Here is a 14,554-nt window from a genome sequence, read left to right as displayed (position 1 = left end):
AAGAAAGAGCATTATGTCATGAATGAGTATATGAGTGTTCCGCGATAATACATATATAAAAAATAGATAATATGTCATGTCATAACTGATAAAATATATAATCCTCGATAATATATAAATAAATCTCCATGTCATACCATCATGATAACTCTCTCACAAATATTGCATGCCGATCATGATCATGATATCAAATGCAACCACTTATGATGCATATTGACCATTCGATAATTAGGTATAATAGATGATAATAAAATCATATGCATTTCTCAACATCACGATCATCATCGGTATCTTGGTATAATATCATCATATTAGACCACTGTGTAGAGTCAACACTCGGTACCCGATCTCAACATCCTACCCGTAGGCTCAAAGCATACCCTACCATACGCTAAGGATATATCAAAATCCATCTAGATCGGGTACCCCACTAGTTAATAGAAATCACATAAAGGTAACTCGCCACACGGATGCCCTAGCGAACGACAGGTGTCCGATTATCTGTGCGCATAAACTCAACTGACCTTGGACATAGGCCACGAGATATCGCATATTAGCGTCCATAATCATCACTCTAGGCACCCCTAACCCTGACGCCTACTTGAATACCCTCATGCTTTTGCTATCAACTTTTCTATCAATGAGATTTATGCATTTCTTTCTATATGATAGATCAGGTGTATATATTCAATACTATAACAAGTCATGCATATCAAGAATTTAGGTGGTAAGGAAGTCAAGAGGAAAATAATGCAATGCAGTCTCCAATCATATATCTAACACATGTATATTACTACTGGTGTATCACATGCATACTCATGCTAGAGATTACCCGACACAAAGTCATAACAGTATAATCATTTTCAATCATCTCTATATATCATAAGCATATTCATATCTTAGATCAACCTAATCAAATGCATGATAAATAATGCTCAACTAAAATCATCTCTAGATAAGGTCATATAATTATACTGAAGGCTAAAACATGCATATAGATAATTATATAATATAACCTAATTTGAGAAAAGCGTCTAAGGGATAAGACTACTCACACCACTACAATTACCAAACAACTACTCGTTCACACTGCTACGACAACGATTAAGCCTCGATAGATAAGTTCACGGGGTCTTGAACAAGGGGGTCGGGATATGAAATTATTAATAACAAATAATGTTAGTCTTTCTATTAATTAAAATTAATCTCGCTAAAAGATAATTTCTTGTTGTAATTATGTACTCTTCATTTCTATATTTGTTTTGTTATTTATTAACCATAATTATATTATTTAATAGTGTATTTAAAACATAACTATCTACCTATTATTCTCTTTAATAATTAAGAAAATAAGAATTAAGTTACTGCAAATAATTACGTAATAATATACATACATAACTCTAATAATTACTATTACCTACATAGGATTAAAATAGTAATTTATGTTGCAGGTATTTTGCTAAACATGATATAATTAGATTTAATTCATATAAATTACATACATTAGATTAATTAAACTAATTAAATAATTAATAATATAATCAAATATGATTTGAATAGTATCAATAATATATATATATATATATAACTATAAATAGTGCTGGGCTTAGCCCAGCACCTTAACCTAGCAGGTGCTGGGCCGAGCCTAACACCTCGCAATAGTGCTACCTGAGAGAAGGAAAGAAGTGAAGAAGAAGAAGAAGAAGAAGAATAAAAGGAAGGAGAAAAAGGGAAAGAGGGTTGGGCCGCAGGGGAGGGGTACGGCCGCTAGTGAGCACTCAGTAGCTGGCCTCTCACCGGCGACTCAAACCTCCGGTGTCCCGAGAGGAAACTGACAAAGAGAAAGAGTAAGAGAGAAAGAGAGAGAGAAAGAGAGAGGGAGAGAGAGATAGAGAGAAGGAGAGAGAGGCTCACTGGCGGATAGAAGGGCTAACGACAGCTTTTCTCGGCGGTCCGTGACTGCTGGTGTACTAGAGGGAGAGAGAGAGAGAGCTAGAGAAAGAAAGAGGTCAAGAGAATGCGGGGAAGAGAGAGAGAGAAAAAGAATATTAGAGAGAGAGTGAGAGATAGCTGGTCACGCGGCGGCGGCGGAGTGGCCAGTGGGCTGGGTCCCACCTCCACGCGTCGCTGTGGCATGTAGAAGCGTGGCTCGGTGGAGGTGTGTGGCACCCCCACTGCTGTAACAACATGTAGGGCATGCTACCTTGCCATAACCCTAGGCTGTTCACCACCACGCCTTTTTAACCTCTCCTTTCCACAATCCATCTCGATGGATTCATTCTCCATCCTGAATCTATCTCAACTCTAAAAGTATTCTATCATCTAACCATTTGATCTTGAGTTACTTCTTAACTTTGGAGATCAACGGTAATCCTAACTTTTTGCTCCAGTTGGAATTTAATTTTGTCTTTAGATTTGGACTTTAGTGATCCTGGGGTTAGAAAGGTGATTGTTATAGTGATAGTAGAGCAGGTTAAACCTTGGACTACTTTGAAGCTCCATTAATTGTGAACACAAGGTCCCAAAGAAATTATGAAGAAACGGTGAATACGGAGGATTATCAGATTGCCTTCAACTAGGAATAGAGATTAAGGGATACTCCCATCGACCCTAGTCAATCGGAACCCATGGTTAGTCATGTTAGGTCGGAAGGTAGGCATGTCTCCACAGATATGCTGCTCATTCATATGTTGGAAGAGATGAGGACGGAATAGGATGCAGAAAGAGTATCACAAGAGAGGATGTTTGCACTTTTAGCCGATGAACTTCCGGTTAAGATGATCGTCTCGAAATCTCCACAGAACAACTCCCACGAAACAACCTCAAGAATGCCCACAACCAAGGTACAAACCATTGCTGCCCATACCACAAAGGCATACCAGTTTATCTAGTGAACCCAATGGCTTTTGAAGAAGACAATGGGTGGCATAACTTTGAAGATGATAAACCACAATAGGAGGACATGAGGGGCCATCACCGAATAGACCATAGGCATCCACCGGTTAGCCTATGCTGCAATGCCCACCTATGAAAGATTGGGATAAAACGCTAAAATTGTAAAACGCTGAGAAGTTCAACATTTTATAGTTTTACTGTTTAGTATTTTAAATAGCTAACTACAAACACTAAAAACATCATTAACTAAAGTGGCTAAAAAGAAACATTCACATATATAGCGTTTCACTTTTCAGGAAAAATGCTTATCTCATCAACATTTCATTTTAAAAGGTTAAACGCCAAATATTTTAGTGTTTTAAGTATGCTTACAGTTAATCTGATCCCTTTTGGTAATAGGTTTGGATGGTAATCTTATGGTAAATTAAATTTTAAACAGTGCTATTTTAGTCAAAAACTCCAAATTAGATGCAATTGTTCAATACAAGTGATAGACAGAGAGATGCCTTCTGTAGAGATAAAGGCATTGAAAAAGAATAAAAGCTAACAAAGAAATGGAACAATTTGGAACTTCTGATATTTGCATAGAACAGCAGCAAGCAAGAAATGTTGGAAAAATAAATGATAACTACACCTAAACTTCTTCCAGATTTCAACCCATATTGAGCATTTCCTCCTCCAACCTTTCAACCATCTTGGTATTCCCGAGCCTCCCATATGCACGAATAAAAGCACTGTATACCTTCTCACTGGCATCGAACCCCTTCCCAGCCATCTCACTCTGAAGCTTCATTGCTTCCCCCAACGTCCCTTCCTCACACAACCCCGCTATCAACACCTCATAAGTCTTTCGGCTTGGAGCAAATCCATCCCTCTTCAACTCCTCCCTCAAAAGCTTCAACCCATCTCGAACCTTCCCTTTCTCGCACATTTCCACAAGCAACTCATCTGCACTCTTTACCTTCATCTCAAAGCCCCTCCTTTTCATATCTCCATGAAGAAGTAAAGCTGAATCAATGTCTCCAACCTGACAGTGGCTCTTGATCAAGTGCTCAAATGTGGTTCCACTTGGTTCAATTCCACCCAATTCCATTTCTCTAAAAAGCTCCTCTGCTCTCTCTCTCTCTCCCACGTTGCAATAACCACTAATTAGAGTGTTAAATGCCATGACATCACCTTTGATTCCTTTCTCAACCATATCATCCCACAATTCTCGTGCTTTCTCTACCCTTCCATCATCGCAAAGTCCAGCCATTAGAATGCTGTACGTGTAAACGTTAGGCGTGCAGTTAAAGCTCTCCATGTCCTTAAGAACCTCCTCTGATCTCTCCAATCTCTCTTCTCGGTATAGAGCGAGGAGGAGGGCATTGAAGGTCCGAATGTTAGGAGAAACCCTAACCTTAAAGTGCAGGCCTTCGGGTTTAAAGATTTCTCGATAGATCTCAAGGCAGGCTTCCGAGCCCCTCTCATGGGAGATGGATCGGATCAGCGTGTTGGATGTGGAGACCAACGGCCGTATGCCTCGGGATACGAGGATCCGGACGATCTGGACCGCACGATCGATGCGCTTGGAGTCGAGGTAAGCCTTGATCAGGAGGTCGAAGACGAAAGGGGCTGAGTCGAAGGCTCGGAAGGAAGTCGCTAGGGCTACGAGGAGCTCTGGTGAGCGTTCGGGTGCCCCGTCGGCTCCGTCGCCGACGGGATCGTGGAGGAGGACGGCGTCACGGAGGAGGGAGAGGGCCGCGGCTCGAAAACGGTTGCGGGCCGCGACGTGCGCGGCAGCGGCAAAGCAGGAGAGGTCGTGACGGCAGAGGAGGGGGCGGTGGCGGGTCCAGAGGAAGAACCGGAGGGCGAGGTGTGGACGGCGGCGGAGGCGGAGGAGAATTGCGGAGGCGGTGGCGGCGGATAAGCCAACAGCGGGGCACGTAAGTTGCAGGTGTCTCCACCGGCTCTTGGAGCGGTTTTGGGTTAGGATGGAGACTGCAATAGAAACGAAAGCCTCGTCCACGCCGTCGGATGATGGAGACGTAGAGATGGAAGGATAAGATGGTGGGGACTGTAACGGGTGGGTGGTGATGGAGATGGAGACAAGAGGATGAAGGGTCCTGACTGTTGCGAGACGTCCAAAGAGGAGCGCCATGGAAGGCAAATTAGAGGAGGCATGTACAAGAGGTGGTATGACGGACACACGGGTGTTGGATGTTCTTCGTCAGACCCGTAGAGATGCCAAGGACTCATTGAATGATTCTCATACATTTTTAATTTAATATTATTTTAATAAAAATTTACTATTTTATAGCGGTTCAAACTAGTTACCTATTTAGATTTCTTTCTCAACATATGAGAGTTGGCATGCCGGGGCAAAAGTGTGTTGATAGCTAGACACAACAGTCCTTAGTTTTTTAAAAACACTAAAACTTTTAGCATCTTTATATTAATCACTACAATCCGATCTATCAACTATCTAAGCTCTATGCATCACAAAACTAAGGGTCTTTAGAGTTTTGCTCAAGAAGGAAAGATATATGTGACGGTTAGACCAGACTGAGTCATGTGGGGATTAGTGCCTTCGCATTTTAGTCGGCGAGTTATTTTTTATTTATTTTTAGTATTATTATTTGCTTACTGAGTTGTATTTCATTTTAGACCTTGTTGTCTAGTTAATTGCCCATTGCTCTTTGTTTTGGGTTAATCGAACTCTAACTCAGTCAAGTAAGACTGACATGAATTGACTAGGTAGCCACTATATATATTGTGGTGTGCACTTAAGTCAAACTATCTTAGAATTAATCAAATCTCTTAGATCATCTTCCTCTGTCATCCTTGTTCAACTAGCCCTGGTCGTGGCAGCCCTAGCACCACCTTAGAGTTGTCATCGCTGCCTTCTGCTTTGTCTGGTTGTGCACCCCTCACTCCGAGAAGCGACCCACCTTCCTAACCTATCACCCTCTCTACAAACTACAACCACCCACCTTCAACATCGCCAACACTAACCTTTCACTACCATTATTATTTTCAACATCACCACATAACTGCCAACCTCTCGTCTCCATCCTATGCCTAGGAGTCCGTGCCTCTATCAAATCTTCAAAATTAGTTCTAAAACTAATCCCGCAGTTCTCTCCATCCCGACCTCCAACCACTGATATGATGATATCTCCGGTTCTAATCATCCAAATCTTAAGATATTAGATTCATTTGAAATATCTCTTTAAGAGCTATAACATATTCAAATTTCATGAGGTTTCAATGTGTAGATCTTCTAGAAACTCTCTCGAAAATTTGAACCTAATCTCCGTCCAAAACAAATTACGTATCAAAACAATTCAAGATTTGGACTCTCTTTATTTTTGCGAGTTCAAATCCCCATTCAGATTCCAAAGTTAAGGTGTTCTTAAAGTGGTATCAGCGTAGCTAGACCTTGGACCACCTCAGATCACCATAAATGGTGAACACAAGGTCAAAAAGGCTAGTTGATGGTTCTGCCCTTATTGATCCAAATCTAGTTGTCAGAAGTCCAAACCATGGTGGAGACCGATCAGAGACCTCCATGAGCAGCCTTAGGAGACCAAAGCAGCCCATGATGTGGATGGATCAGTCCCCTACAATGTAGGTCCCACAAACTTGCTACTCTTATGCATGCTAGAGAAGATGTACGCGAATCTGGAGGTCGCCAGAGCATCACAAGAGAGGATGATGACACTACTTGTTGATGCCTTAGTAGCGAAGATAACTACTTCTAGCCCTCTTCTCGTTCTTCCAATGGTGGAGACACCACCCCCATAGACTAAGCCCTTGTTGCCTACTCACCAATTCCAAGAATGCAAGAAGAGGATCTACGTGATCCACAGTTTAGCGATCTACCATGATAATTCGGTGGCATATGTCAACCATGAAGGGTGGCAAACACCTGAATATGATCCTCAATGTGATGATGTGGAGTATGTGAGGGGCTACCATAGAATTGACTAAGAATGATCTCCCCCAAAGCAAAAGATCAAAGATGAGGATCAATTTTCCCATATTTAAAGGTGGAGACCCTATTGAGTGGTTATATCATGCTGAGCAATTTTTTATCTTCTAATGAACTGAGGAAGATGCCAAAGTATTGCTACTAAGTTTTCATTTAGAAGAGCCTACCTTTCATTGGTACAAGTCAACTTCTACTAACGGCAGGTTATAGTGTTGGAAGGAGTTTAATGCTAGAATTTATCGGGGTTTCAACACCGAAGGATATAATTATTTTGATGCCCTCGACACCAAGTTTGTGCAGTGAACTATTGCTAGTGCTTACAATGAGGAGTTCGAGAATATTAGTAGTAGATGCAACCTGATATTACAGGATGCGCTACTACAGAGTTATTTTGTGTCGAGGTTGCGTGGAGAGATCAAAGTAGACATGAAGGCTCTTCAACTTGCTACATTAGAGGACGCCTTCTAGTACGCCATCCTGATGGAGAGAAAGCATCAAGAAATGAAGAACCAAAGCCGCACTTATGTGGCTGAATAAGTCAGCCGCTACCTAGCTCGATCGACGGCGATATTTGGTGAACCAGTTGTAGGACAGAGGATAGAGGGGACTTCTCTATGCCAGAGGGATCATCTTCGACCATCTACAGATGTGAAAGAAAATATAATAACATAGCCTTAAAATAAAAAAATAAAAAAATTTGCATAGCACAATGTGATTGGCCACAATATGGGCCCGCATGCCCCATCACTAGGGGTGAAAACGGATCTGATACAGATCGGATAGTGCTCAACCCATATCCGGATCCATATTTTTAGTCCGGATACAGATTCAGATACGGATATTTAACAGATAGTAAAATTTAAAACCATATCCTAACTAAACAGATACGGATAATTTTCGGATAAAAGATCGGATCTTAAACAGATATTGATTGAATTTAAAATAATTATAATAATTTATTTAAATATAATTAACACAAAATTATTAAGAGTTTTACAACAAATAATTTTTTTTGTATGTCAAATATATAAAATTAGAGAAATTAATCTCCATAAATAATATATAAAGTATTATTAGTAACAATATTAATATTTACTATTTAAATAAGAAAACTAAAAACTGTAAATCATTTAAAAAAATATGTGGATAAACAGATATCCGATATCCGTATTCGAATCCGAAAAATATATCCGACCCGTATCCGAATCCGTATCTGAATTTTTTTCAAAAATTCTATCCGTATCCGAATCGGATAGAAATTTTTTATCCGAATTCGATCCGAGTCGGGTCGGATAGCGGGTTGGGTCGAAGTTAATCCGACCCGTTTTCACCCCTACCCACCACCCCTCTTTTGGTCTATCTCTCTCTCGCAGTCTCCTCTCTCTCAAACTCTCTTTCTCTCTCCATTGCCAACGCTGACCACTTTAGATCGTCATCATTGCTTCCACATACCGACGCTGGTGAGCCTCCTCCCTCCTTTCTCTCTCTCTCTCTCTTTCTCTCTCCATTGCCAATGCTGACCACTTTAGATCGTCATCATTGCTTCCACATACCGACGCTGGTGAGCCTCCTCCCTCCTTTCTCTCTCTCTCTCTCTTTCTCTCTCTCTCTCTCTATCTCTCTCTCTCGGGTTTGCCACAATTGAGCTGCCGATGAGAGGTCGGCCGTTGGTTGGCCAACAGCGACCAAGCCCCTCCTTGCTGACCCGACTCCTCCCTTCACTTCTTTCCTCTTCTCTTCTCCTTTTCTTCTCTTTCCTCTTCTTCTTCTCTTCTTCATTCTCTATTTTTTTTCTCTCTCTCCTTGTTGCAATAGTGCTAGGCTCAGGCCAGCACTATGGCAGTGGAGATTTTTATTTTATTTATTTATTTTCTTTTAATCTATGTATTTATTTTTAGTTAATACAACTAGATTATTTAGACATTAATTATCTTAACTAATATATACATATATTCATTAACATGATTATTCTTAATTAAATAAACTAGTAAAATTAAGGAAAATTTGCATATAACACCCTGCCTTTTAGCTAAATTTGTATTTACACTTTACATTTTCACTATTTACAAATTAAGTCTTATGATTCAACTAATATTTGCAAAAAACACCATACTGTTAGTTTTATTAGCTTAACTTAACCAAATCATATGGTTAAGTTAACTACACTAATATGATTACCAAAATACTCTAATCTAAGTTACCCAATATATACACAACTTATCCTAAACCCAACCCAACCTAACCCATCCTAACCTAACCTAGCCTAGCCTAACCTAACCTAACCTAACCTGACTTAACCTAACCAAACTCAACCCTATGAATACCCAAATCTATCTCAGATTCTAGAAACCCCTTGATGCGATCATTGTTGATGGTGGATCTCCGACTACTCTTCTCAATCAAAGTAAGTTGCGCTCTTTTCTTATCAATTGTCTAGTTGGCCACTCTCCATTGAACTTGGTGATGCTCTCTCTCCTCACTAGGTCTTCGGCTAGTCGCATTTTTCACAGAGGTGAAGGTTAGTAATGAGAGGGTTTATTGTCTTCCTTGTTAGATCTTCAATTAGATTTGGGAGAAGTAATGTTATAGAGCATTTGGTCTCATACTACGCAGATAGAGAAAAGTAATGTTCAAGCATCTTTTCTGCTATTATGTTTCTTATATGGTCCCTATATACTACATTTAAGGATGACATGTTTTCTGTTATTATGTTGTAGAGCATTAGTCTTATATGGTCCTTTTGTTAATTGTATTTTTTGTATGATCCCTATAAAGCAATTAAATATCTATTTATGTTATCTTTAGTCCTTATATAGTAAAATAGTTTATTAATTGTATTTCATATGTGCCTCTACAAAAGTTTGTTAATTGTATTTCTTTTATGATCCCTATAGATCAATTAAATATTTATTTCTGTTAAATATTTCTCTATGGTTCATATACAGTAAAGTAGTTTGTTAATTGTATTTCATGTGTAGTCCCAACACAATAAATTATTCTATTACTATTAAATAGTTTATTTATTTTTGGTCATAAGTTTCATTTTAGATGAAAGATGATGTTTCAACACGGCTCCACTATGGTGGATTATGAAAGCCAAATCGAAGTATTTTACAATCCAAATATGTTAATATGAGACAAATGACATTTACTATGGAATGAGACTACATAAATTTCAAAGATCTGTTGAATTACATTTTTGATCAAACGAAGATGGATAGGCAAGTTGCCTTACATATATGTTATAGGAGATCGGGTCCAAGGGTATTTTCAGATCATGATGTTCTTAGAATGATTGATGTATGTAAATTTGAAGATCATATTGATATGTTTGTAGTTGGTACTGAGATCCATAACATAAATTTATTAAAAGCCTTAAGAGAAAGACCTTCAAAGTTAGTGATAGACAATCTAAATATATCTCTAAATGATGTTGGAGATGATGTTAGAGATAATGTTGGAGAAATAGATATTGTAAATATTTTGGGAGATGATGTTCAATTTCTTAAAAGTGCTTTAGAATGCTCTACTAATAGTGATAGTGATGAAGATGCTGCTATAAATGAGAAAGAAATTAAGAATATTTTATTTTCTGAGGATGATGTTGAACAGTTTAGACTCCATACATATGAGCAAGAGGCGAAGGATTTATCACTTGCAGTAAGAAGCATGTTTGATGATGTTTACCTATTTAGGGATATGCCCTTAGAGACTATGCAATCAAACACCATTTTCAATTGGAGGTGGTTTTTGGAATGCTTGAAGGAGGGTATTGGAAATATAGAAAATCTCATATTCATGTCGAATCGTCAAAAATGATTAGATGCTGCTGTTAGTGAGGTGTTTTCAAGGGTGGAGCATAGAGTGTGTTTTAAAGATTTTTATGAGAACTTTAGGTGAAAGTTCGCTAGTAAGGTATACAAGAAGCCTATGTGTGAAGCTGCTAAGGTCTATATCTCTCCAGTTTGGAAGGATTGCATAAAATCACTAGAAGATTTATCCCAATCAGCTAGAGATTGGGTCAAAGCTCAAAATGAGAAGGTATGTTACATGTGAAGCCAAAGTATAATGATGTATTGACATTGTTTTATTACTATTAGAATGTATTAACCTTTTTAGAAGTTTAGTTCAGTCACTATTATAATGTATCTAACTTCTTTATTTTATTATAGACTTGGACAAGGAGCGAGTATCAGGACGGTGCCAAAGTCCACTAATATACTAACTATGATGCAGAGTCATTCAATAAGTTTATTTTAGAGGAGCAAGCGAAGCCATATTGATCTTATAAATAATATCAGATAAAAAATAATGGTTAAGATAGACCACAACAGAAGGCATGTTGAGATATGGCAGGGCAAACTAACACTGGTATTAGCTAAATATGTCCAATGGGTGAGTAAAGAGGTCGGTGGTGTTTGTAGCATCTTTTGATCTGGAAATGAGGAAACAGAAGTACAAGAGGCAAATGAGAGATGCACTATTAAACTAGATGAACAAATATGCTCTTGTAGAGGTGGCAATTATGTGGATTTTCTTATGTTCATGTTGTAATCATTCTATCTTTTCATCTAAGAGTGGCTAACTATGTTAATGACTATTTCACTGTTAAAAGATATAGGCTAACTTATGTAGAAAAAATAGCAGCATTGCTAAATAAAAAGTATTAAAAAAGACCCACAGACGATTTAATTGTCGATGCTCCTTAGAGAGGTTGACCTAGGGATAGACTAAAAAAAAAAGAGGATAAGAGATATTAATGAGGAGCAGATGCCAAACGAGGTGATGAAGCTAGTCAAAAGTTGTGGATATTGTGGTGGGAAAGACCACAACAAGCAAAAGTTGTAAGGAGCCAATAGGACAAGGGCAAGGGCAAAGGCAAGAGCAAAGGTAAGTAGCTGAAAATTCTAGAAATATTAATATTAGACAGAGTAGAGGGAGAGGTACAAGGGGAACTTCAGCAACTAAGTAGGAGTCATCCATAACTATGAGAATAAGGAGTAATTCAGTCACTAGAGCCATGCATGATTTTGCACGTAGCATCCAATAGATACTATTAAATATTGCTTATTTTAGAAGGTACATGCCTCAATGATTACTCATGTCTCACAAAGTAAGAACTATACTTATGTTGTCTTTTTTTTATGCAGGTCATTATTGGGTCATATACAATATTACTATATTTAGTATTGTTGTGGTCTTCAGCTGTTGGGTTTTTGAAGTTACTATTTAGTCATTTTGTAAGTTGAACTTGGAGTTACTATTCAATCATTTTTATAATTTGAACTTAGAGTTACTATTTAGTTCAGGCACTATGTAATTGTATTAAAACTTGGTGTTAATATTTTGAATCATATGTGATGTGATTTAGACCTCACCAAGTCGTCTTGAGAATGGATACACCATATGAGAGTCTCTCTTATTGTGTTTATTTGTTTAATTTAGAAAAAATAAAGATTCTGTATGTCGTGTTCGAACGTCGGAGGGGATGCATTCGAATGCCCCTTGCGAACACTTGCAAGTGTTCACATTGACAGAGAATGCAATTTGTGTGTTGATGATTGAGATATTAAGAAATGCATTGATTTTTTTATATGTTAACATACATGATTATTGAGTGGTTGTTATGTATCATCTATTATTGTATTTGAAATTGTCATAGCATGGTCATGGTCGATATGTATAATAAATTGATATATTTGAGGATGTAATAGTATGATTGTATCACTATATATATATTGTTGAGGATATGTTTACATGCTTATTTATGACATAACTTATTATGTATTTATATATTATTGAAAATACATTTATATACTTATTCATAACATGATGTTTTTTTTAATTCATGTTATCTAGCACATAATTTACTTTTTGTTTAATATTATTAATTCGAAGTAAGGTCTATTCATTAAACCTTTAGCTCATGACTCTCTTTCTTTCATTTTCTAACCCTTAAATATATGGTACATAATAGTGATTTGAGATATTGTGAAGAGACGTGTATAGCTAACATGAGGTGAACTAGATCTGAGATAGCGTAGAAGATAGCTTATGCAAAAATTGAGTTGTAATGATGTTGTACATATTTATATTCCACTATTTATTAAGTAGGGATTTGTATAATACATATTGAATTATATTTTATTCATGTATTATTTGTATCTTAATAGTTTATTGTAGCTTGTGTTAGATCCTGCCAGATTATGTAATGATCTAGTATAATTATTATAGATTTGGATATTTATATACTAACATATTTATTTAAATGATAGCAAAACTGGAATAAATTATTTTGAGTATATGTGTATCTCTATATGGTAGCTACGTTCGTCCAATCATGTGTGCCACAGTCACGCATGCCGTGTGGGTGTGTGGGTGCGCACGTGCCTGTAGAGCAGGGGCATTACATCCTTCTCTTTATCCCCAATCTTCTCAATGACCTCCAATCTATCTCCTCCAAATGCCTAAATTCCAATTTTAGCGCCAATCGACTCCTATGTTAACATTGCAGTTGCAAGTCTCACGCATTTGTGCACACATGTGAATTTCTCATTGCAATAGAAGGACAAGCCTTGGCTCTTCATAGCTCTACTTGGCTTGCATTGAAGCATCATGTCAGAGGTAGGGGATCTCTATAAATCTCTAGACTAGCCCTAGCCACGAGTGGACGAGCTGGAGCTATGTATGCTCAAGTCACATATCTTATAGAAGATTAGTGTGGATAAATCAAGTTAGACTATGAAGAAAAATGATTAAAGCTTCTGATTTTATAAGTGCATCTAGGTCAAAGGCATTCGAACAGTCGAAACAATTCACTTAATGAAACTTAAGGGGTGTCCGAAAGGTATGCACTGAATAGCAAAGAAAAGTCCTAATTTAGAAATAGTTTTGCAGATTCTTTTAGTGGCTTGTCATAGCACAAATTTTAGATATTTCTTAGCTCTATTTTAAGGAACTAAGAGCCAGAGATTGATCCATCCATCTAATTAAGAACTCTAAGAATTTCTAGTCTCAACTCCGAGTGCTTGTGCTTTAATAGAAGATAATTAAAAAAATCAAAGTAGCCAATCCTTATCGTCTACTATAAACTAGACACAGAGGCAATATATTCATGGAATATTTAATCAAGAAAGACTTTGAGCAAGAGATGAGAACTTAAACGCTTAAATGATAGATTATCTAGGAGTTGCAATTACTTCTTGTTTCTATAAATGATATGATATAGATTGATAGATTGATCCAACTTGGGCAAATATGTGGTTTTTTTCCTCTCAACATATTGTGAGGTTTTCCACGTTAAAAAAAATATGTTATCTTGTGTTAGCTATATTTACTTTTGTTATTTGTATTCCACATTTTTATTTCTAACTTGAGTTTGCTTTTCATTGTTAGTGTAGGATTCAGACTTCTAATTAGTTTCGCTTCTTTACTTCAATTCTTATTTGGTTTTTAAACAATAACAGGATTGATTTTTGACATTTGATTTTTGATCTTGACTTGCACTTTGACTTTTTCACATTGATTTAGCTTTTCACATTTCTAAACCAAGTCGATCTACGATCTTACCTCTCCCGCAAAAAATATGTTTGTCATTTTCTATGTTAAAAAATAATATCATTGTGTTTGTTGTGTTTTACTTTTTCTATTTTTACTCATATTTTCGTAGCCTACTATTATTTGAAT

This window comes from Typha angustifolia, chromosome 10, assembly GCF_048772165.1.
Source record: "Typha angustifolia cultivar Huaian chromosome 10, ASM4877216v1, whole genome shotgun sequence".
In the NCBI taxonomy this organism is placed as follows: domain Eukaryota; kingdom Viridiplantae; phylum Streptophyta; class Magnoliopsida; order Poales; family Typhaceae; genus Typha; species Typha angustifolia.
The sequence above is the reverse complement of the archived record's forward strand: the minus strand, read 5'-3'. Positions refer to the sequence as shown.